Source organism: Elephantulus edwardii, unplaced genomic scaffold (genome assembly GCF_000299155.1).
Source record: "Elephantulus edwardii isolate Elephantulus edwardi_28Jun2011 unplaced genomic scaffold, EleEdw1.0 scaffold00087, whole genome shotgun sequence".
NCBI classification, from domain to species: Eukaryota; Metazoa; Chordata; class Mammalia; order Macroscelidea; family Macroscelididae; genus Elephantulus; species Elephantulus edwardii.
In genome coordinates this window covers 5,322,601-5,349,030 of record NW_006399837.1, presented here as the reverse complement: position 1 = coordinate 5,349,030, position 26,430 = coordinate 5,322,601, and positions in this window count along the sequence as shown.

Here is a 26,430-nt window from a genome sequence, read left to right as displayed (position 1 = left end):
GCTCACCGCTCGGGATGCTCCGGGGCCCACCAGGCCGGACCGCGCAGCGGAGCCCACACGCCCCCACGGAAGCTCCGGGGATCCCCGGCGCAGCCGCCGCGGCCGCACTGAGCAGGGCCGAGCCCCGCAGCCCCGTCCACCGCTTCGTCCCGGCTCCGGCCGCGGCGACAACGGACGCTCCGCTCGCCGGCGCCGGCACAGCAGCGTCTGTTGAGCCGAACCGCCCGGGACGCGTCGCCCGGCCGGCGCTTGTTGCATATGCAGAACGGCCGCCGCCCATTGGCCCGCGGGCGGTGGCGCGTGCGGGGCTGGGCCTATCGCGTTCGGGCCCGGAGCGCGGCGCTGGCGGCCGGGGCGGGCCGGGGTTACTACGGGTCATTCGGCGGAGCTGCGGCGGACCGGCTGGGACGGCGCCGGCGGGGACGGGGCCGCGGCTTTGCGGCCGCGTGGTGGGCGGGGCGGCGGCCGGAGGGGTCCCGCGGGGAGGCTTCCCAACCCGGGCGGAGGGAGTGAGCCCACCGCTCGCAAAAATGGAATTACAACCGTGCAATTCGGACGACTTCTATGCTTTCTAGATCTTAATATAGGACATAAAACTACATGCGTTGTATTATTTTCGTACTTAAACGATTAAATGCATTTAGCCTGTTCTAGCACAAATTGCATTCAGAGTTTATAAAATAAGATATTTTCTGAAAATGCTCCGAGGGGTTGGGCGGGAGAGGCTCTGAAACACATGGCAAGTTCGATGCCTTATTCTGGTTTGAGCTACTTCTAGCCCAACATAGCCCTTTCTCCCCAAATGCACTCACTGTTTATTCAAGTTTGCTATTTGTTTTCAAAGGATAAGCTTTACTCTAAAGTATTGATTTTGGATGTTCTTAGGAAGCTTAAAGTGTCCTTGGATTTTAAAGCGTTGGCCATTTCATTTGGGGCATGGCACCGTGAAGGAAAAAGAAAACAAACTATCCACCATAGGGAGACTCTTCCTCATAGGTAAACACACCAAAACACCGGGACTAACAGCTACACTGCACCACAACCTTGAAGGATTCCATTACCTGTAGTCGAAATGGAACAAAGTTACATAAAACCCTGATTGGGTGCCATAGGAAATAAAACTTAAGTTTGGGTTTGCTTTTCTTTTTATACTCTTTTATGAAGTCAAGTTGTAAGTAATAGCTCTGTGAGTAGTAAACCTTGCTCTTATGCAAAGCTTTTCTAAGTAGGGGAAAGGTGATAGTTTTGAGCCAGCCGGAGGCGAAAGCAGGGGCTCATTTCAAGAGAGTCTGAGAATTAGGGAGGCAGCCAGGACTTGAACAGGGTGTGGTGTTGATGCGCAGAGCAAAGAAATCTCATTCACATTGGGCCCTGGCCAATATAGCTTCCTAAAGGGATGAATACTTAGTCTGAACAACCTGTTCTTCCACTAGGAAATGGGTACGTTTAGTTGCTTGTTAACATGCTGAAATTTACCGAGGATACTCAAACCTCAGCCTCCACGGCCCTGAGACCACAGCCAGGTGGTACCTGCTAGGGCTTACCGCTGCCCTAGAAGGAATCACATTAAAGGCTGCCCTAGTGGGTAAGGAGCCACACTGCCAACTCAAAGGCAGGCAGTTTGAATCCACCAGCTGCTCCATGAAACAAAGATAACCAGTCCCCTCCCTTATGATTTAAAGCCTCTGAAATCCCACTGAAGCGTCAGTTATGAGTCGGTTCCAATTCGAGGGCACAAAGCAACAATAGCAAGATAAAATGTGGAACAAAATTTTTTAAAAGATAAGAAACTGGTCAAAGACTGATGAAAGCCAGTCTGGCTATTAGCCGCCCTTCAAGCCTGGACTTGAACTTAGCCTTGCCACTCACACCCCAGACTCAACTTTCAATCTAACAATGCTCAAAACTCACTGCCATCAAACCAGAGCTGACTCATAGCTGACTTTCCAGCAAGTTTCTGGAGCTCTAAATCACACAGGGGGAGAATGGCCATCCTTCTCCTGAGGAGCCACCATGGATTTGAACCACCAGAAGGACACAACCATTAGATCAACAGGCCAACTCCCACAGACCATGGCATGAAATCTCCCTAACCCAAGAGTTGTATAGAGAACCATCAAGTCAGAACCGACCCATAGCTGACCCTCCAACGAGTTTTCAGAGGCAGTAAATGGCACAGAAGGAAATTGCCCATCATTCTCCCATGGAGCAGCTGGTGGATTCAAACTATGTGTCTTGAGGACTGCAGCACAGATTGTTGTCACTAGGCCACCAGAGCTCCCTAACCAAACAATAGGCGGGGCTAGGAGATGAACAGAAACACCAAACTGGCACACACACCTTAGAATAATTAATCAGGGGAGATCAAAAGAGTAGCATTTACCCAAGAAAAAAAGTGAAGATGGTGAAGCTTTTCTCACATATTTTAGGCATGTTATTAGAAGGGATCAGTGTGGAGAAAGATACAATGCTTGGCAAAAAAGAGGAAGACCCTCAAGGAAGTCAACTGACACAGTGGCTGAAAAAAATAATCCAGAATGAAACACAACAGAGATTATGATGATGGCACAGGCACAGGACAAGGTCAGTCTGAGAACCAATTCAAAGGTACCTAAAAGACAGCAAAAACAGAGTTCAAAAGCAGGAAAGAATAGAGGGGGGAAAGGGAAGAATACAAACAGAAATTGAGAAAATTATGAGACTAGGTTCTGTAGAGAAGCAAAACCGATGAAGTTTGTATCTCTCCAAAGAACACAAACAACTCTTTGCCATGGAGTCAGAATGGCCTCATAGCTGATTCTCCACTGGGTTTCCAGAGGCTATAAACGCACAAGAGGAGACTGTCAACTTGCTTCGCTGGAGCAGCTGGTGAATTTGATCCACCTGCCTTTACTGGAAAACATGATCCTGGTGGCAAAAATGAGGCTGGAGATAGAATGATAGAATTTTGTACCATCAATGGCTTTTTTCCCCCTCTTTTTTTAAGAATGGTTTCTGATTCTCCCACTAATCCTGACACCATATTCCTCCTCGTACAGCCCAGCATCTCAGATGATCTGTTCTGCATACAGATCAAAAAGGTATGGAGACAAAATACATCCCTGATGGACCCCCTTCTAGACTTTGAATCAGGTACTGTCTCCTTGCTCTGTCCCTGCTTGATGAAACTGAGGAGGATCTGAAGCACTTGCTGCAGAAAGTCAAGGTCTGCAGCCTTCAATACAGATTCAAACTCAACATCAAGAAAAAAAGATTCTCACCACTGGGCCAATTGGCAGCATCAGTATGGATGGTGAAGAGATTGAGATAGTTAACAGTTTTAGTTTATTTGGCTCCACAGTCAACACTCTTGGTAACAGCAGCCAGAAAATCAGGAGACGAATTGTATTAGGAAAGTCAGCTGTCAGGGACCTCTCAAGAGTACTGAAGAACAACGACATCAGATTGGAGACTAAGGTGCGCCTGGTCTGGGCCATAGTCTTAGCAATTGAGTGCTATGTGTCGGAGAGCTGGATAGTGACTAGAGATGATAGAAAGAGAATTGATGCCTTTGAGCTGTGTTGCTAGAGAAGAATATTGATTACACCGTGGACTGCTAGGAGAACAAATAGGTTTGTCCTGGAGAGAATGAAGCCAGAATGGTCCTTGGAGTCAAGGATTCTGAAGCTTCGTCTGACATTCTTTGGGCATGTTGCAAGGAGGGACTGGTCCTTGGAGAAGGATATCATGATTGGGAGAATGGAGGGACAGCACAGGAGAAGAAGACCCACGATGAGATAGATCGATTCTGTGGGGTGGTGAGAATGAGTGTGTCAAAGACAGCGAGATTGGCATAGGATAGAGCAGCGTTTAGAGCGCTTGTATATAGAGTTGCTATGAGTTCAAGCTACTCGATGGCACATAATAACAAGAACAATAGCAACAAGAATGGTTTTATAATTTTATTGTATTACTTTTTCCGTGTGTACTGTCAAATTGGATCTGACTGGTACAGAAGGAGATTGCCCCTACCATCAGTGGCTTCTTGTTGTTAAGTGCCATCAAGTCATAGGCAACTCATAGCGACCCTATGAACAAAAGTCCTCAACACTTATGTGACTTTCATCCCTTCTCCAGGTTGATGGGGTTTCCAGAGGCAAGCTATTATGAATGTGGATGCCACTCCTGCTTCCAACCTTGTTTTAATTGGGGAGCTCCACCAAACACTGTCCACCCTGGGTAACCGTTATCTCATTTGACACATCAGTGTCACAGTGTTTAGCATTACAGCAACCACAAGTTACCTTGTACAGCAAATAGACACACCAGGGCTATATGACCTAGGAGAATGACCAAAAACAATTAAAAACAGACCTGAGGGCCACAGATTAAAGTCATCACCTTTGGTTTATTCATTGCAAATACCTGTTACAGAAACATGATGACTGTACACATGGACCTCACCTGATGGTCTACACAGGAATCAGATTGGTTACATCTGTGGAAAGAATCACTGGAGAAGCTCAACATCAGGTATGAAAATTAAGCCAAGTGCTGACTGTGGAACAGACCATCAACTACAACTGAAGCTAAAGAAGTCAAATCCACAAGAACCAAAATGTGACCTTGAGCATATTCCACCTGAGTTTAATAACCATCTCAAGAACAAGTCTGAGGCCTTAGACACTAATGAATGAAGATGAGCTGTCAGAGGATATCAAGAATATATTCCATGATAAATGCAAAAGGTCATTGCAAAGACAGAGGAGGAAGAGATTCCGAATATTGCACTAGAGTGTCGAGAAGCCAAAGCAAAGGGAAGAAACCAGGAAGATAAGAAGTGGAACAGAATATTTCAAAGGGCTTCTCGGCAAGACAAAGCAAAGTGTTATAACAAACTGTGCAAACAGCTGGAGTCAGAAAATCAAAGGGATGAACTAGCTCGGCATTTCTTTAGTTAAAGGAACTGAAAACAAATGCAAGCCTTGAGCTGCAATACTTAAAGATGATATGGAAATAAACCAGTATAAATTTTTTTTTAAAAATGCTATGGGCAAAATGTTGAATGATCCAGGATGCATCAAAAGAAGATGGAAGGAGTGAAGTCACTGTTCCAAAAAGAATTGGCTAAAACAACTATGAGATATCATACACCCAGTCAGAATAGCAAAATTTAACAGAACAACAAGCAACAAATGCTGGAGAGGTTGGGGAGAAACTGGAACCCTTATTCACTGTTGGTCGAAATGTAAAATGCTGCAACCACTGTGGAAGGTAGTATGGCGCTTTCTCAAAAAGTTGCAAATAAAGATACCATTTGACCCAGCAATTCCACCACTGGGAATATACCCCAAAGAAACCATAACTGCCACTCAAGCAGATATATGCACACCCATGTTTTATTGTGGTTTTGTTCACAATAGCGAGGAGTTGTAAACAACCTAAGTGCCCAACAACAAACAAACAAATAGAGAAGCTGTGATATTTTCACACAATGGAATACTATGCTGCATTGAAAAACAAGGAACTCATGCAATATTATTCAAAATGTGTAACCCTGGAGGACATTATGCTGAGCGAAGTATCTCAGTCACAAAAGGACAAATACTGCGTAGTGCTACTATTGTAAAACAGGACTGACCTCGGGGTTGGGGGGAGACTGAGAAAGATGGGTTAAATAATGTATACTACATTGAAACAGATGAGGGAGAGAACTGTTTAAAAGGGATATGTGATTAAGTATTTTTGTCAGGACGGGAGCCCAGAGTGAAAGCTGCATAGTGGAGTGGACCTGGGGAGAGGGATTGTAAAACAATGAAAGAATTTTTCTTTTACTTTTCCAAGAGGGTAGTGTATTGTGTAGAGGGGGAGGGTTGGGAGGGGAGAAAAGTGCAACAATGAATGAATGGAAACCCAAAGTCTCTGTAAATTTTCATTGAAATTAATAATAATTAAAAAAAAGAATTGGCTGACACAAAAGAACTTCATTAAACAATATGTGATTAAGAGGCAATGGTGATGATGGAGGAAGTTCAAGCTGCTCTGAAGGAAATAGCAAAACTCAAGACCCCAGGAATAGATGAAACACAAATGGACGTATTTTAGCAAACAGATGCTTCCCTGAATGTTCTCACCAAATTCTGCCAAGAAATCTGGAGGACAACTACCTGGTCAGCCGACTGGCAGTGATCCATATTTTTTCCCATTCCCCGAAGGGTAATCTGACAGTAGGTAGAAATTATCAAATAAAATCAATACTATCACAAGCAAGCAAAATCTCGCCAAATATTATCCAAAAACAACTGGAACAGTATATCAACAGAGAACTACTAGAAGTACAGATTGGGTTTAGAAGAGGCCATGACACTAGCGACATCATTGCCAACGTCAGATGGATCTTGGCTGAAACCAAAGAGTGCAGGAAAATGTCTATCTGTATTTGATTGTCTGCACAAAGGCTTGATTGTGTAGATCACAACACACTGTGGCTAATCTTGAGAAGAATGGGAATCCCAGAACACCTGATTGTGCTCACTCATGTGAAACCCACATTGGGACCAAGAGTCAATTGTCAGAACAGAGCAAAGACATGCTGCATAGTTCAAAATCAGGAAAAGAGTGTGTCAATCTATTGCAGAACAGTTCTTTCAGGAAGCTGATTTTTATGAGGAGGAATGTGGAATTAGAATTGGAGGAAGACTCAGCAACAACTTGTGTTATGTAGATGGCACAACCTTACTCACTGAAACTGAGGAGGACTTGAAACATTGGCTGCAGAAAGTCAAGGACTTCAGTCTTCAATATGGATTGAAGCTCAGCATCAAGAAAACAAAGATTCTTACCACTGGCCCAGTTGGTAGCACCGTGATAGGTGGAGTAGAGATTGAAATTTTTAACAACTTTAACTTGCTTGGTTCCACAGTCAACACTGTTGGCACCATGAGTCAGGAAATCAAAAGACTAAGCAGATTAAGAAAATATGCTGTCAGAGGGCTCTGACCTTTCCAGAGGGCTGAAGTGCAAAGATGTCAGTCCAAAGACTATGGTGCCCCTGATCCAGGCCATGGTTTTCACAATTACTTGCTATGCATCAGAAAGCTAGACAATGAATATGGATGATAATAGAAGAATTGATGCCTTTGAGTTGTGCTAGACAAGAGTACTGAACTTACCATGGACTGCCAAGAGAACAAACAGGTCTGCCTTGGAGAGGATGAAATCAATTTGCTCTGTGGAGACAAGGATTTAAAGCTCACATATTTTGGGCATCTTGCCAAAAGGAACCAGTCCTTGGAGAAGAATATCATGCTTGGAAGGGCGGAGAGACAACACAAGAGAGGAAGACACTGGATGAGATGGATTGACGGGTAATAGGAGCAGATGTGTCAGAGACAGTGAGATTGGCTCAGTCAGAACAGAATTCAGATCTATTTTGCAAGGTGTACTATGAGTCGCATGTGATTTGACGGCACATAAAAATAACAAGAAAAACCTTTGCTTTGACAGAGCAACTTGTTACCCACTAGGCCACCAGAGCTAACTATTTACCTATAATCTAGAGATTGAGATTATTGACAGCTTCATTTTACTTGGCTCCACAATCAACACTCTTGGTCCCAGCAGCCAGGACATTAAAAGACAAATTGCATTGGAAAAGTCTGCCATCAGAGACCTCTCCAAAGTACTGAGGAGCAATGATGTCAATCTGGAGACTAAGGTGTTCCTGATACAAGGCCATAATCTTTGAAATCATTTGCTTTGCATCAGAGAGCTGGATAATGACTAGGAACTATAGAAGAATTGATGCCTTTGAGCTGTGGTGCTAGAGAAGAGTGTCGAATATACCAGACACTGCTAGGAGAACAAACAAGTTCATCCTGAAGAGAGTGAAACCAGGCTGCTCTTTGGGGGCAATGATTCTGAAGCTTCATCTGACATACTGTGAACATGTTGCAAGGCAGTCCTTGGAGAGAGACATCATGCTTGGAAGGGTGGAGGTACAGCACAGGAGAGGAAGACCCTCGATGAGATGGATTGATTCAGTGACCGGGGTAATATGGGTAGGTGCATCAGAGACACTAAGATTGGCAAGGGATAGAGCAGGGTTTAGGGCTATTGTGCATAAGGGTCACTATGAATCACAGGCGACTTGACGGCACATAACAACAACAACATCATCTATCTATCCATCTATCTAGACAGAGGAGAGATTTTTAAGGAAATGGTTTGTAGAATGCTTGTAAGTACCAGATCTATGGGTCAGAGCTCAGAGAAGCATCTGATGAGGCCAATCAGCCCAAGTTGTCAGCAAGCAAGTCCAAAGAGGCATCAGAGTGCATACTTCAGAGGCTAAAGAATCCAAGGTCAAGTAATGAGGCTTAAAGCCTGCAGAGTCAAGTGCAGAGGTCATAGGCTAGAAGCAAAGCACAACTTAACTCATTGCTGGAGTCAGAAATGAATCCTAGCTGGCCTGCTCATGCTGCATATACCCACTTGTGGATCTTTCTGCTGAGGAGCCGCTGGTGAAGTTGAACTGTCCAGAAGGGCACCACCTTTGATTTAGCAGCCCTTTTCCTAGTAATTAGGCCACCAGAGCTCCCCAAGTCAGACACAGGATCAGACAAAGAGCCCTCCAGCTTTGTCAGAGTAGATTATCCAGAAGGCTGGGCTCTGGGAGGAGAAATGTGGCATCAGGATTGGAAGAAGACTCGTTAACAATCTGCATTATGCAGATGTCACCACCCTGCTTGCTGAAACTGAGGAGGACCTGATGCACTTGCTGTAGAAGGTCAAGTACTGCAGCCTTCAATATGGATTGAAGCCTAACATCAAGAAAACAAAAATTCTCACATCTGGGCCTATTGGCAGCATCATGACAGACGTTGAAGAGACTGAGATTGTTAGCAGCTTTAGTTTGCTTAGCTCTACAGTCCCAGCAGCCAGGAAATTAAAAGACAAATTGCATTGGGAAAGTCTGCTGCCAGAGACCTCTCCAAAGTACTGAAGAGCAGTGATGTCAGAGTGGAGACTAAGGTGTGCCTGAGTCAGGCCATTGTCTTTGCAATTACCTGCAATGCATAAAAAAGCTAGACAATGACTAGGGATGATAGCGTGAGAATTGATGCCTTTGAGCTGTGGTTCTGAAGAAGAACATTGAATATACCATGGACTGCTAGGAGAACAAACAAGTTCCTCCTGGAGAGGATAAAGCCAGGCTGATCCTTGGAGGCAAGGATTCTAAAGCTTCGTCTGACCTACTTTGAACATGTTACAAGGAGGGACCAGTCCTTGGAGTGGGACATCATGCTTGAGAGGGTGGAGGGACAGCACAACAGAGGAAGACCCTAGATAAGATGGATTGATTCAGTAACTGTGGGTTAGGTGTGTTGGAGACAATACGTTTGGCACAGGATAGAGCAAGGTATAGAGCTGTTGTACATAGGGTCACTATGAGTCACAAGCAACTCAACAGACATAACAACAACATTCATAACATATCTTTAAATCTCCTTTTACTGACCCTTTTCCAGCTAGATAATCGTATTCTAAATTCTTTCTCATAGGACCTATTTTCTATCCTTTAATAATATTTATTCCTAACTGTTTAAAAGGGACATGCGATGAGTATTTGTGTATGTAAGGTATTTTTTGTCATGACGAGATTCCAGAATGAAGGCTGCATAGTGGAGTGGACCTGGGGAGAGGGATTGTTTAACAGTGGGGAAACTTTTACTTTTCAAAGAGAAGAGTGGACTGGGGGTGGGGAGGGGTGGGCAGAGAGAAAAGTGCAACAATAAATGAACAGAAATCCAAAGTCTCTAAATTTTCATTAAAATTAATAAAAAAATAATATCTATACCTCTTCCCTATTCTTCACCATTTAGAGGACAAGAAGAATATCTAAACTTTAACAGATGATCCCTGGTCATACAGTGGTTAAAGCAACTAGCTGCTAACCAAAGAAGGGTCCAACTCACCAGCCTCTCCATTAGAAAAAGATGTGGCAGACTGCTTCTGTAAACATATACAGCCTTGGAAGCACCCTGTCCTGGAGGGTCACGATGTTGTTGTTAGGTGCCATCACGTCAACTATGACTCAAAGCAACTCCAAGGACAACAGATCCAAGCCCTGCCCTCTCCTGCACCATCTCGAGGATTTCTGATATTCCCAAACCCATTGTTACAGTCACTGTGTCAATTCATCTCGTTGAAGGACTTCCTCTTTTTCTGAGTTCCCACCTTTTAAGCATGATATATCTTTTGAAGGGTCACACCCTTGCTTAAGTCATATCTAATATCTTAGAAGAGATAGACATATTTATCTTATTAGACAAAGAATCAAAGAATGAGAAGGGAGTGAATTGTACGACCATCAACAATAAAGAGTTGAGAGCACAGCTGAGAACATCCGAGACTAAGGAGAGAAAGGTAGAGTTAGAGCATCAGAGACACGAGACAGTGAACGACAAGAGACAGGAGAAGCAAAAGTGGAGAAACAGCAGCAGAAGAACCAGACTGGCTAGAAAGAGACCCGCCTGCAGGCACAACGGAGAGGAGGTGTCCTGATGAAAAACTTAGACCCTGAGTCATTTCTGATCCTTAGATGTAACCTGTTACTTCCCTAATAAATTCCATAATCGTCAGTTCTGTGTAGCTGTTGCAACAAATTATTGATCCAGCCCTGCAGAGAAAGAGGGTCATGGGAGGAGAGGTTGGTGTCAGAACTGATCTCGGCTTCAGATGCATCAGCAGCTTGGCCTGTTGCTTTTGCCGGCTTTGTGACGTTTATGTCTTTATGCCATTTTTATAACCTGCCAATTGTGAAATGTAATGAGAAGGACTTCACACACAGCCTCAATGATCAGAATTCCATTACAATAGCCTACAATTAATTAGGCTTTTAAAGTTGTTTTTGTAACATGTCTTTGAGTCAGAATCCACTTATAACTGACTCCCCAGCAGAGGCTATAAATCACTTAGAAGGAGATAGTCCTTTCTCCTGTGGAGCAGATGGTGGATTTGAACTGCTTAACTTGGGGCTGGCAGCACAACTTCCTACCTAGTAGGCAAACAGAGCACACAGATTTTAAAGTAGTGTTATTATGTGCTGTCGAGTTGACATGCACAATAGTTCTGAAACCAGCTCTATCCTGGGCCAATCTCACTGTCTCTGACACACCTACCCTCATTACCCCAGGTACTGTGTCCATCCATCTTATCTGGGCTCTTCCTCTCCTGCGCCATCCCTGAGCCCTTCCAAGATTGATGTCCTTCTCCAAGGACTGATTCCTTCTGGCAACATGCCTAAAGTATGTGAAACAGAGCCTCATAATTTCTCATTCTTGGTTCATTTTGAGCAATGGTTATTCCCAGTAATGATTTATACTTTTTGCCATCAAATTAATTTGAACTCAAAGTGGCCCAGTAGTATAAAATCTCACAGGATTTCCAAGGCTCTGATTTTTTTCTTATGATCAGAGCATTGAATCACTAGTGGTTTGAACCACCAACCTTTCAGTCACTAGCCATACACTTACAACTATGGCACCATGTCTCCTTTTCCCACTTAAGGCAGCAAACATGTATTACATATACATTTATATGCTTCTAAATATTTCTTCAAATCTTTGTTGTCTTTTTTATTGCTGCCTTTGTAATAAACCTCTTTAATAATAAGTTACTAATTAATTTTCATTTCTTTTACACCTTCCATGTACGGATGTAAAGATACCTGAATACAGTCTACTTTCAACAAACTCCTCAGAATAGTTGTTTGTACCATGTACATTAAAACTCTTCTAGAACAAAGACTCAAAAGATTTTCTTTTTAAAAAGATAACAGATATATTAGCTAGAATTAGGGTTGGCTGCATGTAACCAAAAATGCAAACTAGTAGTGACTGAAGCATAGACAAATTCTTGTTCCATATGAATGAGTTGGTAACTAAGCAGGTCAGTATGGTGACTCCATGGACTCAGCAAGGACCCTGATGTCATCTTCCTTCTGTTCTACTGTCCACACTGTGTGTCACCTCTGCACCCTAGCCCATAAAACAGCTGCTTCTGCCCTTTAGATATCAGAAAGGAAGAAGGGAAGAACACAACATTCTTTGAGGAATGTCCCACCCCTTCCTGAACAAGACCTTTTCCCATTTCATTGATTAGAATGTCATCAAGTGTAAAGTTATCATTATTAGGTGCCATGGAGTCGTTTCAACTCATAGCAACCCTATGAACTCCACACAGAATGCCACCCTGCCGACCCTGCACTGTCTTCACAACCTCTGCTGTGCCAGTCGCAGTGCCAGTTCACTTCCTTGAGAGTCTTCTCTTTAACTGATTCTCTACTCTTCCAAGCTTGAAAAGATTAGACCCTCCTGAGAGTACATCTACAGCATGTAAAATGAAGCCTCACCATTCTCATTCCTTCTAAAGAGTCCTCTCACCATCCTTGCCTCCAAGCAACACTCTGGCTGCACTTTTCCTAAGACAACTGTTTGTTCTTTTGACAGTCCAAGGGATGCTCAGTACTGTTCTCCAACACTACCACTCAAAGGCATCAATTCTTCTTCTGTTGTTCCTGTTCATTGTTCAGCTCTCAGATGCATAGCCAGTGATTGAAAAGGATTATGACCTGAATCAGGTGCATCTTAATCTTCAAACAGACATCATTGTTCCTTGATAATTCAAGATTTTGCCAGTAGTGTCCCTCAATGTTGCAACTTGAGGCATAAATTTGTTCTTCAGTTCTTTCCACTTGAGAAATGCCTAGTGTGTTCTTCTCTTTCAGCTTTCTAACTCCAGCTCTCTGCACATTTCATCATAATACTTTGCTTTACCTTTTCAATCTGTCATTTGAATTCTTCATTTCTCTTATGTCAGAATTCCTTTCCTTCCCCTTGTTTTGTCTCCTCTTCATTTTGCTTCAAGTTTCAGAGTCTAGTTCTAACATACATTTTGGTCTGTTATGCTCTTTGTTTTTTCATGGATGAGATCTTTGATGTCATTTCAAGTCCTCTGGTCTTTGGTCATTAGTGTCAATGTGTCAAATTTATTCTTAAACACTTCAGAGGACTTTTTCATTCATTTGGGGTACACTTAAGTTCATATTTTGGTTATTGTGAATTTAATTTTTTTTCAATTTCCCCTTGTACATGTATATGAGTACTCGATGTTCTGTTCCACAGTCAGCCTCAGGTCTGGATTTGACTGTTGATGTTAAGCTTCTCCAGATTTCTTTCCACCAATGTAGTCAGTCTAACACATGTGTGAAGTCTATGTGTATAATTTCCATTCATGTTGAATAAATCATTCATTGTACAAAATTCTATATTGTAATTCCGACTTTATTCAAACTGGATTCAGAAGAGGCCAGAGCTCAAGGGATATGACTGCTGATTGTTTCAAATTCTCAGTATCTTCATCTTTGCTTTAGTGGCTGGCATGTATATTTGAATAACAGGTGTATTACTTCCACAGTCAGCATCTGGCCTGGTTTTTACAGCTGATATTGAGCTTCTTACATGTATATAGATTGTAATTCACAACATTGTCCTTCAGAATAAATCTTGAAATGGTCTTTTTTTAAAAAAAGTTACTCTATTTTGCTTGTGTACAGTTAACTCAGATCTGACAGGTACAGGAGGAAATTGCCCTTCCTTCTCTAAAAGCGCATCTGGCAGATTTGAACCGTGTTCCTCTGAGATTGCAGTGCAGCTTCTTGCCACTAGGCCACCAGAGCTCCCCGAAATGGTCTTTTTTGACAATGAATGCCACTGTGCCAGAAACAACAAACTAAAGAACAATGATGTCATTCATTGTAAAAGTTGTTGTCGCTGACTGCCTTTGAATCGAGCATGACTCACAGCAATCCTATGAACAAAAGGCCTGAAACCCTCTACAACTATCAACATTTACTGAAGTTCATAGAATTTCTGAAGGCATGTTATTTAGGGAGTGGATTATAAAAGAGGGCTTAGAAATGTAACTGGCTATAATCCTGTCTCATTAACATCAGAGAGTTTAGAATTTACAACATATGGATAATTACATCAGATCACAAAATGGAGCATAGTTATGTAATAGTGAGAATCACCATCTAGTCCAGTTGATATCTATTTTGGATGGACAATAGTTAATCCATGTTACTGCCTCAATCAAATGAAATATTTTTATTTATGAAATTAAACAGTTCAAGAGTCGATCTGGATAAATTGACACAGGCCTCAAAAGAGAACAGAATGAGTAAGTTTGAATCTCTCCATTCTTTGCATTCCTTTCATTGATGTCTTCTCTCTCCTGATACCACAGAGTGAGAAGCCTAGAGGTCAATTCAGACTCCTATCCCACTGGATGTTCAGAGTCTCTTCAGAAACCCCATTTCCTCTTGTTGGGACATAGGTCCCTTCTTGCCCAATCTCTGGCTGAGATGTTGTGCTATCTGACCATGTCTGACTCACTTGGTCCACCCTTGAATACTAGGGTGAAGTACAGGAGTCCACACCCCACAAACACCGAGAATGTGTTGGGAAGGTAGACATACGTGCTTTCCAAGGAAATAGAGTTCAGTTATTAGTATAAAGGTGAAAGAGAACAGAAACACCAGATAATCCCCACCATGAGCTTTTTACGTTTAGTGCTATGATAATCAGCTATGTTTCTCTTTTTCTAATTTGATGATGAGATATTTAAAATAAGAAGTTCACCTTCAAGGGATAGAACTGTTTAAAGATGATATATGATTAGGTATTGTTGTCATGACAAGAGTCCAGAATGAAGGCTGCTCAGTGGAGTGGACTTGGGGGGAGGGGCAGGAGATTGTATAACAATGACAGAATTTTTCTTTTACTTTTCAAAAAGAAGAGAGAACTGAGGGAGGGGCAGGGAGAAAAATGCAACAAGGAATGAATGGAAATCCAAGAAATGTTCATTAAAATTAATAATTTTAAAAAAAGAAGTTTATCTTCACTGTTTTATCATGGAATCTACCCAATTTGCCAGTAGGTTAAATACTTGATTCAAGTAGGAATTCAATAAATAATGTTTGAATTAAACTATTGAATCCCACAATGGAATAATACATGGGGAGTTGCAAGCCTAACCCAAAAGTAGTAGCCTTCTGGTGATTGGACTCTACCAGTGGCTTCATGAGAGAAAGACAGGCAATCTCCTCCCATGCATTCTATAGCCTCTGAAGGTTGATGACTGTCAGGTGTAATTTAGTGCCAATCCACAATGATGGAAGAGGGAAACCCAGCGAAATCAAATCAACTGCTGTCGAGTCAATTCCAATTCATGGCAATCCAAGTATGGCAGTTTAGAACTGTGCTCCACAGTTTTCAAGATCATGGCATTTTCTTCTTTAATATAAAAATTAATGATAAACACTAAAAAAATAATGAATATGTTTTCCTTTAGTGGAGAAATGAGAAAGGTAGACATTCTAAAAAGACTAAGTCCTCTTTATAACATGCCCATATGTGAGATGAAGTGTCAGTGTACTTTCTTCTAAAGAGCACCCTGGTAGTATTTCTTCCGAGATGAGTTGTTTTTTCCTCTTGGCAATCCATAGAATATTCTGTACTCTTCACTAACAGCACAATTCCAAGATATTTATTCTTCCATCATCTTTGTTCATTGTCCAACTTTCATATACATAGGACGTAACTGGAATACCATGGTTTGCTTCAGGTGCACCTGAGTCTTTAAAAGTACTTGTTAGCACTTTGGAAAGGTTCTTAATGGCAGATTTTCCCAATGCAGCTCATCTTTTGATCTCTTGACTACTATTACTTACTATAATTGTGGTGTTGATTGTGCATCTAAGTTAAATAGCAACTTCAGTCTTTCCCTCCACCCATCACGATGTTTCCCATTTGTCTAGTGATGAAGACTTCTTTTTATTGGTGTTGAGATATGATCCACATTGAAAGTTATATCATTAGTTCTTGATCTTCTGAAGAAAGAATTCCCAGTTCTTATTCTTTTAGATCATGATATTTTAAAAGCAGATCACCAGGTCTTTCTTTTAAGGCACTTCTGGGTGGGTCTGTATTACCAACCTTCCGATTAATAATGAAGACCCTTTCTATTATGAGGAATTTCTTTGACTACTATAGGTACATGGATAATTTAGAGACGTATATGAGCTCTACCATTTTGACAGTGTATCTATGTCCTGGGGACACAGTGATTAAGCACTCAACAGTTAATCAAAAGGTTACTGGTTTGAACTCACCAGCCATAACATGGAAGAAATATTGTCAGTCTGCTTCTATGAAGATTGTTACTGTTGTTAGATGCAACTATAATATATTTTATATAATCTATTCCTTGAAAGGGACTAGTCTAGAACTGACTGACACTGAGACATTTCAGGCAGTACCCAGTGAGCAGGAGTCCATGGTATACTGAAGGAGGAAGCTGAAGCCTCAGTGAAGGCATTGGCAAAAAAGAAGTCCCCAAGAATCAATGTGATGCCAATTGACTTGTTATAAATTCACAAATGCAGCCATGGATGTGCCAGGAAATTTGGAAGACAGCTTTCTAGTCAATGGATTAGGAGAGGTCTATATTTGTTCCCATACCCAAAAAGGGTGATCCAACAGAATATGGAAACTATTGAACAATATCATTAATATCTCACCCAAGCAAAATATTGCTCAAGATCACATAACAAAGGAACACTACATGGTTTAAAATTAAGAAAGGAGTGTGTCAGGGGTGTATTCTGGCTCCATACCTATTCAATCTGGATGCTGAGAAAGTTCTTTGAGAAGCTGGACTCTACAAAGAAGACTGTGGCATCAAGATTGGAAGAAGACTTATTAATAACCCACGATATGCAGATGATACAGCCTTGCTGCTGAAAGTGAGGACTTGAAGCACTTGTTGCAGAACATCAAAGAATACAGCTTTCAATATGGATTACATCTCAACATCAAAAAAACAAAGCTTCTTCCCATCGGACCAATAGGCAACATCATTATAGATGGAGACAAGATTGAAACTGTTAACAACTTCATCTTACTGGAATCCACACAATAAACACCCTTGATACCAACAGTCAGGAAAGTCTTCAGTAAGGGACCTTTCCAAATTATTGAGGAGTAATGATGTCAGTTTGAGGACTAAGGTGCATCTGTTTCAGGCCATGATCTTTCCTTTTACATGCTATGTATATGAGAGCTGGACAATAAATAAGGATGATAGAAGAAGTGATGCCTCTGAGCTGTGGTGTTGGAGATGAGCACTGAACATCCCATGGACTTCCAAAAGAACAAACAAATGTCTTGGAGAGGGTGCAGGCAGAGTGCTCACCCTGGAGGCAAAGTCCCTTTGAGGCAAGGATGATGAGGCTTTCCCTCACATACTCCAGGCTTGTTGCTAGGAGGAGCTATTCCTTGGAGAGGGACAAGATGCTCAGAAAGGTGGAGGGTCGGCAAAGGAGAGGAAACCCCTTCAACCAAGTGGATTGACACGTTTATTGCTGCAATGGGCTCTAATGTGTCAGGAAGTGTGAGGATGACACAGGATAGGACTGGGTTCAGATCTGTTATTCATAGGATCACTATGGGTTGTACTTGACTCACCAGCACCTAACAACAATAGTCCTTGGAAGGGACCTCATATTTGGAAAGATAGAAGGTGAGAAAGAGAGAAGGATCCTCAAGGCGAGAGACTGACACAGTCACTGCCACAACGGGCACAGTGGAAATTATGAGGATGATGAAGGGCAGGGCAAGGTTTTGATCTGCTGTTCTTAGGGTCACTATGAGTTGGCATCACTCATCAGCACCTCACAACAACACTGTATCTAACATTGGCGTTCTGGTGGCGTAGCCAGTGGTGTACTCCACCTGCTAACCACAAGGTGAGCCTCTCTGGTGGATCAGATCCACCAGCCACTGCCCAGCAAAGAGATGTGTCACCTTTTCCTGGTAAGATTACAGCTCTCGACAAACAAAAATCTCCACGTCACTGCTGAGAAGTCTGACTCACCTAAGTCACCCCACTGGGCTTTAGAACCAAGACTTTTAATTAACTACTCAACACCCTGTAGACTATGCCACCAGAGTTCCTGAATTGTTGTGGTTGTTGACTACCATCAAGTTGGCACTGACGCGTCCAGTGGGTTTTCAGAGGCAGTCAATCACACGGGAGGAAACTGCCCGTATTTCTCCTGCACAGCAGCTTGTGAACTCCAACTGTGTTCCTTTAGGTTGACAGCACAACTCCTTACCACTAAGCCACCAGAGTTCCCTAATTGAGGCTGTGAATAATATATCCGAAAGGAGCTTTGGTGATAGTGTTTAAAGCACTCTGCTACTCACCCAAAAAAGACCAGTGACTTCACAGCAGAAAGATGTAGCGTTCTTGTTCTGTAAAGATTTACAGCCTTGAAAACCCTGTGGGGGAAATCTACCCTTTCTTGCAGTAGGTTCACTGTGAGTCTAAATCAACTTGATCATACTGGGTTTTTGAACATTTACAGTAGACTTCCACTTCTCTTCCGCCTGTAGCTTCTGGTGCATTCAAAACCCTAATATTTTCCTAGCAACAATAGCAAAGTTCAACAAGGAAGCAAACAATAACTACTGATGAGGTTGTGGGGAGATTAGAACTCTTAGTCACTCCTGGTAGGAATGTAAAATGGTGCAGGCACTACGGAATGCAGGCTGGTAATTTCTCAAGAAGCTGGAACTAGAAATACTATTTGACCCAACAATTCTGCTACTGGGAATATACCCTAAAGAAACCAGAGCTAGAATGCAAACAGATGTGTACACACTTATGCTTATTGCTATGTTAGTCACACCAGCAAAGAGATGGAAGCAACCCAAGTGCCAATAAACAAATGGATGGATAGAAAAACAATGGTCCATTCACACAATGGAATATTATGCAGCACTGAAAAACAACGAACTCGTAAAACATTGCACAACATGCAGCACCTTGAGGGACATTGTGCTATGCGAAATATCTCGGTCTCAAAAGGATCAACACTGTATAACAGCATTGTTATAAAATAAGACTGATTTGAGTGGACTGGGGAGACCATGGGAAGACTGTGGTGAGATAATCAATACTACATTAGAACAGATGAGGGGAAGAACTGTCCGAAAGGAATGTATGATTAGGTATTATATGTATGGCAACAATCTGGAACAAGGAGTGCTTTGTGGGGTGGGCTGGGAGAGGGATAAGGAAGGGAATGGAAAAAAATGTTCAACAGTAGGGGAAAAAAGAGTAAGTATTATTTTAAAAATAAATGAAGATAAAAAAAGAATACCAACCCACTAACAATTTGGCCAGCAGTGCTCTAACCACTGGGCAACAAGATCTCCTTAACCCAGAGCTACTGGTACTGTATCTATTCACAACTAAGTACCTACTCTATTGTGTACAAAAGGATTGAGTGCTGGGCATTAACAGGGAAGGGGCAAGAAGGATGTGGTATTCAAGTTCTTCCATGAACACCCCAGCCAATTAGAGTAATTTTCACTCCCCTTGGGAGAGCAAACCCAGCTCAAGCTGATTTTAGCAACAAGGGATTTTACTGTGTCATGTAATTGACACCCTAGGGGTCGGTCTATCTCTGGTGCAGTATCTTCAGGCTCACCTGTCAGTGGTCCCCTCACTGGTTCTGCTTCTTCCTTCCCTTCTTCCTTTCTGAGCTGACATCATCGGATATGGCTACAACAGCTCTAAACCACAGTTCCTCAAATCTCCAAACCAAGCAGAAGAAAAACAGCTTCCTTTTCTCGGCACTTCGGGGAGACATCTGTTTTTGCCATGTTGGTCACTGGGATTAAGCAGCTAATCTCAGCTCTAGTCTTTGTGAGCAGGCAGAAACAAGTTACTCTGATTGGTTTAAATTAATCAGGGCCCATCCCTAGAACTGGCAGCTGGAGAGAGCTAGACAAAGCAAAGCTCAGATGAGGGAGAAAGGAGGCTGGGTGAACAACAACAGTAAAAATAGTATCTTTTCCAGGACCCATATTTTAGAGACGAGATGGTTCGTCTTTCCTCTGCAAAGCAACTGCTACATTCGAATCCCAAAGGAGGTGACACCTTTGGATTAGCAGTGCAATTCCCTACAGGCTTGTTGTTGTTATGTGTTGTCAAGTCACTTGCCACTCATAGTCACCCTCTGTACAACATCTCTGAACCCTGCACTATTTTTAGTCAATTTCATCGTCTCTAGCACGCCTACACCCATTACTCCAGTCACTGAGTCAATCCATCCATCTCATCCAGGGTCTTCTCTGTCCTTCTGACTTTCCAAGTATGATGTCCTTTTCTAAAGACTGGTCCCTCCTGGCAGCATGCCAAGGAGTGAAAAGAGTATGTGAGACAGAGCTTCAAAATCCTTGCCTCCTAGGAGCAGCCTGGTTTCACCCTCTCTAAGACAAAACTGTTTGTTATTCTAGCAATCCACGTATGTTCAATACTCTTCTCCAGCACTACAGTTCAAAGGCATCTATTCTCTTTCGATCATCGCTTGTGATTGTCCAGCTCTCTGATGCATACCAAATAATTGAGAAGACTATGACCTGGATCAGGAGCACCTTAGTCTCCAGACTGATGTTATTGCTCTTCAGTACTCTGGAGAGGTCCCTGACAGCTGACTTTCCTAATGCAATTTGTCTCTTGAGTTCCTGGTTGCTGGTACTAAGAGTGTTGATTGTGAAACCAAGCAAACTAAAACTGTTAACAATCTCAATCTCTTCACCATTCATAATGATGCTGCCAGTTGGCCCAGTGGTGAGAATCTTGATATTGAGCTTCAATCCATATTGAAGACTACAATCCATGACCTTCTGCAGCAAGTGCCTTAGGTCCGTCTCAGTTTCAGCAAGCAAGGTTGTGTCATCTGTGTAACACAGGTTGTTGATGAGTCTTCCTCAAATCCTGATGCCACATTCCTGTTCATAAAGTCCAACCTTCCAAATAAGAAATAGATTTAAAAGGTAGCAGAAAGAACACATCCTTGACACATTTCTTCCCTTGCTCTGTTCTAATGACTGCTTCCTGGTCCAAGTAAAGGTTTTTTATGAGCACAAGTGTTCTGGGGTCCCCATTCTTCTCAAGGTTAGCCACAGTTTGTTTTGATCCACACAGTCAAATGCCTTTGCAGAGTCAATGAAACACAGACAGAGATTCCTCATACTCTCTGCTTTTGCCTAGATCCATCTGACATTGGTTAGGATGTCCCCAGTGCCAGGGCCTCTTCTAAAGCCAGCTTGCACTGTGGTGGTTCTGTTTTGGATATCTTCAGCAAGATATTAGTGATCCTGTTCGATAATTTTCACACTCTGTTGGATCATTATTTCTTGAAGTGGGGATAAATATGGATCTCCTCCAGTCCGTTAGCCACGTAGTTGTCCTACAGATTTCTTGGTACAACCTGGTAAGTACATACATCCAGTACTGCAACTGTTTATTGAAATATGACAAGTGATATTCTATCAATTCATGGGGTCTTGGTTTTTGCTAATACTTTCAAAGCAGCTTGAATGTCCTCCATCACCATTGCTTCTTTCTTGATCAGGATTTGAAGTGCTTGCTGCAGAGGATCAAGGACTACAATCTTCAACATGGATTGAAGCTCAACATCGAGAAAACAAAGATTCTTACCACTGAGCCAATTGGCAGCACCATGATGGAGAAAAGACTAAGATTGTTAACAATTTCAGCTTGCTTGGTTCCACAAACAACACTCTTGACACCAGCAGCTAGGAAATAAAAAACAAACAAACAAGAAAACGGCATTGGGTATATGTGCTGTCAGGTACCTCTCCAGAGTCCTGAAGAATAATGATGTCAGCCTAGAAGGTAAAGTGCACCTGATCCCTAGTCTTTACAATTACTTGCTATGCATCATGAATCTGGATAATTAATTAAGATGAAAGAAGAAGGATCAATGCCTTTGAGTTGTGGTGCTGGAGATAGTATTAAACATACCATAGACTGCCAAGCGAACAAACATGTCTGTTCCGGAGAAGAAGCCAGGTTGCTCCTTGAAGACAAGGATTTTGAAGCTCCAACTAATATACTTTGGGCATGTTGCCAGGAGGGACCAGTCCTTGGAGAAGGACATCATGCTTGCAAGGGTAGAGGGACAGCGCAAGAAAGGAAGACCCAAGATGAAATGGATTGAGTTGAGAGTGATTGTGGCAATGAGGGTAAATGTATCAGAGACAGAGGTTGGTTCAGGATAGGGCAGAACTCAGAGCTAATGTGCATGGTGTTGCTATGAATCACAGGTGACTTGGCAGCAGATAACAACAATAACATGAATGCTATTGAGGGGGACAGTTCCCCTTTATGAAGCAGATAGAAGTCAAACTCAGTCACTCCTCATTGCGACTGCTCCTTTCATATTTACCAAAGGTGAGCGTGCTTGCTAAGTATACCACCAAACACCAGGCTCAGGAAGAAGCAATCAACTGGCTTAGAGAACAGACAAGGCATCTGCCTTTTCTCCAGCCTTGGAATATGGATCTAAGAAACAATTGTTCAGGTTAATGTGATTCCACTGATGGAGGACGAGCTGGAGGAGGACCGACAGGCACCACATTAATCAGTGGTTATTTACTACTCATTCATAAAACAGGAGATTTTGCCACCTCCTGAGAATCAGCACTGAGTTTAAAAGAAACAAGCTTTCAAAGAATGACCTCTAGCCTTCCAGAAGATCCTTGATGGGAGGATCAAGGGGCGTGGTCTGCACCCTTGTGACATCATAGTCTAGCAGCTAAGAGAACTATATTGAATAGTTACACTCAGAAACATATAGAATCAAGGTCTTGGAGTAAGGCCAGACAGTCCCCACAAGGGAAGGACAGGCCGATCTGTATAGAATGTTTCCTCCTTACCTTTGAGTCAAGCACGATTCATAGTGACCCTATGAACAAAAGGCCTAAAGCCCCTCTACAACTATTGATATTTATCAACGTTCACAGAGCTCCCAGAGGCATGTTATTTAGGAAGTGGATGTCACTCCTGCTTTCAACAAGGATAGAAAGTAGCAAATGACTAAAGAGACAATTAGTGTTACTGTCAGCTTCATAGTGTCAGCCTCTAACTCATTCTATATGTTCCTGAGTGTAACTATTCAATATAGTTCTCTTAGCTGCTAGACAATGATGTCACAAGGGTGCAGACCACGCCCCTTGACAGTTAGGGAGGGTGACACTAAAATAGCCTGAGGGTCTGCAGCAGAGGCAGATAGGCTGACATGGTAGGGAAATGACCTGTAGGCAGTAGAGTCAGGATTGATGTTACCCATCACTTAAAGTAAGTGCACTAAACTAAGACGGCATCTAAAAACAGCAATCACCCAGTGCCTTAATCTTTACCTCTTCCTCAGTAACCTCCCAGTCAGGTTTAAGCGGGTGGGCCTCTGTAACTGCCAAGGGTCTCTACCTTGACCAATGGGGAAAACTGTGGGAAACTATTTTTTTTAGGTACCATCAAGTCGACTGCAACTCAGAGACCTTATGAACAATCAATATGAGCTCTGCCCTGTGCTGAGTCATAATCACCGTCTCTGCTACACTTGAGACCATTGCTACAGTCACTGTGTCAATCTCCCTGGTATAGGTCTTTTTTTCTCTTTTGCTAACTCTCCACGTTTCCAAGCATGATGTCCTTTCCCATGGACTTGCCCTTCCTAGTGACATGCTTAAAATATGTGAGATAAAGCTTCACTATCTTTACCTTCAAGAAGCACCCTGGATGTGCCCTTTTCTGAGCTATATTTGTTTGTTCTTTTGGCAGGCCATGCAATGTTCATACTCTTCTCCAACATCACAATTCAAAGACATCAAATTTTCTGTCATTTTCAGTCATCATCCAACTTTCAGATGTGTAGCAAGTGATTGAAAAGACCCCAGCAGGCACACCTTAGTCCTTAAACTGATATCATTGCTCCTCAGTAATTTAAGGTGGTCCCTGATTGCTGAGTTTCCCAAAGCAATATGTCTCCTGATCTCCTGACTGCTGGTACGAAGCGTATTAACTGTGGATCCAAGTAAAGTGAAGCCATTGATCGTTTCAATCTTTTCTCCATTTATCATGATGTTGCCTACTGGCCCAGTGGTAAGGATTTCTGTGTTCTTGATGTTGAGGTGTAAGCCTTTTGTGGCGTGGAGAATTTAGCAGAGCCATGCCACTCTCAGGGTAAGGATAACACATCACCTCATCCCACTCCTTCCTGCCCTGCCTTTTTGTGGCTCTGTGCAGTGCCTACCCTCTCCCATTGGCCAAGGCTGGAAGAGCCTCCTGTCTGCCCACAGGCAGGTGCTATGTTCGGCCCTGCTCCCTGCACTCTGGCTGGTGAGTGACACCCTGCCTTACTGGGTGACACTCAGTTTAGTGCTGCCACTGCTCCATCATGAAGCAATATGTCAGCCTGATATCCATGAGGTTTCCATGAGCCACAACTAACAGCAGCTACCAACACTGGCACTGTTAGAAGAACAGTTGTCTTCAGTAATTTGGACAGTTGCTAAAGTAATGATGTGAATAGCACACTCTTACATGGGACAAAACAATTAGTCCATAAAATTTTACAATTGTATTTTAATCTTTTTTTTAAAAAAAAAATCTATTCAATCACTCATTCCAGCTAGATCATTTGTAAAAAGATTATCTCTAGCACAGGCATCTGTTATATTGTCTGCCCAGCAACCCTGCCCAACTTTGTCTATTAAAAGCAACCTTCTTTCCTTTGGGGAACAGTCTGTTCCACTTGGAGCGTTTCTGTAACATCACCTTCTGCCATGCTGGCCACAGCAGTGAGTTAAAAGCCCTGGCCGCCAATCAAAACATCCCACCCCAGCTAGCTACAGGTGTTGGATCGAAGCATGGTCATGTGACCCAGGGGACCAGAGCCCACCCTGGCGCTTTATATCAGTCTCCCAAGGAGGCTGGGTTGGATTGGTCTAAGCCTGCAATCGCCTGACTCCATGGCAACTCTCTCACAAGTCTTCAAGTCAGCACACACACAGGGCAAGCAGAGTCCATGGACAGATGAGCTGACAACCCCCAGAGCTAGTGGGTCTTGTGGTCAGCAACTACTCCTACCCTTTCTTATAAAATGAGTCAGTGTGTGTAGTGGGGGCGTGTGTGTAGTGTTTGCTATAACTAGTATGTGGTTAATCACAAGTGAAACTTCTTGTTATACAGGCTCTGGGAGAATGAAAGGATTACAAAATGAAAGTTTTTTGAAGCTGAGGAAGATAGCTTGTTATTGTTGTGAAATTGTGGCTATTGTGTTTGTGGATTTATTGCACAAGCATCTGTATGCATGATGCCATTCTGGTTCCTTTTTTTTTGCCGAGGAATTTGCTGGTAACCTGTTATGTATATTCTGCATATCTTCGATCATTGTGGGCTTTTTACCTATATTCGAGCATCCTGTCCCTGTAAAGTAGGGAGTCTAGGCTTTCTTTTATAATTGCGTTAGATACGGCAATCCAAGTGAATACAACAGAAGCATAATACAGCCCTTCCTCTAGACATGGCCTTAACTCACTCCGTGCTATCCTGTCCTAGTTGATTGGATGGATAGATGCTTTCTCCATGGACTATTCTCTAAACTAATGACAGTGGTAGTTCAGGGATGCAATTCTGACGGGGAATGGCAGAGGAAACGCTGAAAAAGGAGATCAATCGGAACTGGTTTTGACAAACACTGTGCAATATAACAATAGAAATAGACTCTCAAGGAATGTGGCAAAACCAGAGCCTCAAGGAACAGACAAACGAGGTGGCCGAAAGTCACCATACGTCCATTAGGAGGAATGCACCATCAGCTGTGTAAACTCCACTCCCTGTTAGTAAAGGGTATATAAACCCTTGTGTAAGACAAAGATGGGGGTCAGTCTGTCCTGATCCGTTCATATATCTAATAAACCTCAGTTTCTTTCCCTTGCTCTCACTTGGTATTGGTGTCCTTCTTGTATATTTGAGTCAGAACTTTCTAGTTCTTGCTCGAAGAGGCCCCTTGACCTCTTTTGGAAATGATCCCCTTGATAATTTTTGCCTTCTATGTGGGAGATAATTATAATAATGGGTGACTAGAACGCAAAAGTTGGGAATAGAGAAGAAGAATCAGTAGTTGGAAAATATGGGCTTGGTGACAGAAATGAAGCTGGAGATAGAATGATTGGATTTTGTATAATCAATGACTTATTCATTGCAAATACATTTTATAAGAGACACAAACGCAGGTTATACACATGGATTTCACCTGATGGTATGCACAGGAATCAGATAGATTACATCTGTGGAAAAAATGGCTGGCGAAGCTCAATATCAGCTGTGAAAACTAGGCCAGGAGCTGATTGTGGAACAGACCACCAACTAACTACCCATATGCAAATTCAAGCTGAAGCTGAGGAAAATTAAACCAAATCCACAGGAGCCAAAATATGACTTTGA